Source organism: Daktulosphaira vitifoliae, unplaced genomic scaffold (assembly GCF_025091365.1).
Source record: "Daktulosphaira vitifoliae isolate Bord-2020 unplaced genomic scaffold, ASM2509136v1 Scaffold_18, whole genome shotgun sequence".
In the NCBI taxonomy this organism is placed as follows: Eukaryota; Metazoa; Arthropoda; class Insecta; order Hemiptera; family Phylloxeridae; genus Daktulosphaira; species Daktulosphaira vitifoliae.
Genome location: NW_026099589.1, coordinates 80,127 through 82,489, shown reverse-complemented (window position 1 = coordinate 82,489; position 2,363 = coordinate 80,127). Strand labels below are relative to the sequence as shown.

Below are 2,363 nucleotides of genomic sequence, written 5' to 3'. Positions count from 1 at the left end.
TTAAATTTATAAAAAAAATATACCAAATGAAAGGTAATGATATTATGCATCTATATAAAAAAGAATTATATTGATATGTTTGTTTTTGAAAAAGTTATGGCACTTTTAATTAAAAAAAATTGAAAAAATTTCGAAAATTAGCAATTTTTAAATTTGTAATGTTTTCGGAGGTTTTNTTTATAGCTTATAACAAAATAAATTTACAAAAGAAAAAAGGCTCAATACATTATTTACATTATAATACATTATTATTTTATATTAAATAAAATAAAAAAAAAACTAATACGATACCCAGTCTCGGATGGGACTCACCCTAAGATGGGGATCTCGACCCGGAAATGGCCGACGCCTGGTTAAATCAATACATGATTTTTACACAACGAAAACGAGAGAAAAAAAACCCCAGCACAGGGGGAACGCGGCACAGTGGTGACGTGGCATAGTTGGATCAAGTATAATGATATCTGACAGTGATTAAAATCACTATCAAAAAAAAACGCTTCGATGCAAATCTTTAGATAATGTTTAATTTTAAAAAATTGGTGGATTATTCCAAAAGCTTCATAAACTGCTAGTTCCTTATTAATATCCTGATTAAGACAAAGTATGTCGAATAAAAAAGAGATTATTAAAAAATAGTATTTCCCATAAAAAAAATTATATTGATCTATACACTTTTCAATAAGTTATAAANTTGTCTTTATGGAGAACATGGAAAAACTAACTGTTTAATTGATAAATTAAATTTTTTTTTCAATTTTTGAGGGTAATATCTTCAACTAGATACGAATTGTAGTTATTTAACGTATCGTTGAAAAAAGTAGGTCATGTTAGAGCAGAGAAAATAATAGATAGCCAAAAAAAAATATCTTCTCAGCTTTGCGTCGAAGCTAAAACTTAAAATATAGAAAAATNGTTTAAGATATATATAAAAGTGTCAGACTTTCCGGAACACTTTCAAAATTTAAGTTGAAAAAGTTGTCATTTTGAATCCCCCCTTGTGGGCAGGTTAAGGGTTAAATTTATAAAAAAAATATACCAAATGAAAGGTAAAAATTAAAAAAATTTCGAAAATTAGCAATTTTTAAATTTGTAATGTTTTCGGAGGTTTCCCCTTTTTACGGGGAACGATGGAATTTTTTTCAATTTTTAAGGGTAATGTCTTCGACTAGATACGATTTGTGATCTTTTGACGTATCATTGAAAGAAATCGGTTCGGTGAGAGCTGAGAAAAAGTGGTAACAGACACAAAAAAAAAAAAAACACATCTTAGTAAAACCAATACCTTCTCAGCTTCGCATCGAAGCTAAAAAACTATAATTATCTACACGCACACAGCAAAACATACCACGACGGTAGTTCAAAGGGAAGAGAGCACGAAAAATTCCTACACACCGGGCGAGACACAACGACGACGACGACGAACACGTTTGAGAGAGGTTATCGGCTTAATGATTTACAAAATATAAAACAGATAAAAATATGAACAATATTAAAATTATACAGAAATAATTACAATGTAAAATGATTTAATTTTGTAGTTGAAACCTATCATATCAAACTTGATTCGTCAATAAATACTTTGAAAACATTAGAAATTAATGATTTTAATTGTCTTTATGGAGAACATGGAAAAACTAACTGTTTAATTGATAAATTAAATTTTTTTTTCAATTTTTGAGGGTAATATCTTCAACTAGATACGAATTGTAGTTATTTAACGTATCGTTGAAAAAAGTAGGTCATGTTAGAGCAGAGAAAATAATAGATAGCCAAAAAAAAATATCTTCTCAGCTTTGCGTCGAAGCTAAAACTTAAAATATAGAAAAATAATTTTAATATGAATAAAAAATTTCTTCTAGCGTGTGGCGACTACAGTGATGGGATCCTTGATCTTTATTGAAGTTATTGAATCTAAATGAGATTAAAATCAAAGCAGTTGAAAATTTATTCTAAATTAAAAATAATTAAGAAAAAATGCAAAAAAATCATTGCCATACGCGGGTTTGTAACCTTGTACCCAAAGCGTATTAAACACAAGTTTTTTCCAACTCAGCAACTGTACGTTTCTATCGTCGGGTGAAAAAATTAGCTATTTAAGCTAGTTCAAAATTCAAAGTTATTTTTCTCGACTTAAAAGAAGTAAACAAATTTAAATAAGTTTAACTTTCTATGCGATGTTAATTTTAATTTATATAATATTTATGAAAATCTGTACTCCCTTTGTCAGGTATTTTAAAATAAAATTTTTGAATACGATAGTCATTTTTACCACGAAGACAAATCCAGAGGTCAAATTTTTTTTAGCTTCGATGCGAAGCTGAGAAGGTATTGGTTTTCCTAAGATGTATTTTTTTTTTTTT

The 2,363-nt window shown here is 28.2% G+C and overlaps 1 long non-coding RNA gene across 1 annotated transcript; it reads left to right on the top strand.

Annotated features, from left to right (window-relative positions):
- Positions 1-55: 55 nt before the first annotated feature.
- On the top strand, positions 56-1,269 carry LOC126908844 (uncharacterized). The gene is made up of 2 exons (XR_007704847.1): positions 56-170; positions 1,108-1,269. It is a non-coding gene; the product is annotated as an uncharacterized LOC126908844 (long non-coding RNA).
- Positions 1,270-2,363: the final 1,094 nt, after the last annotated feature.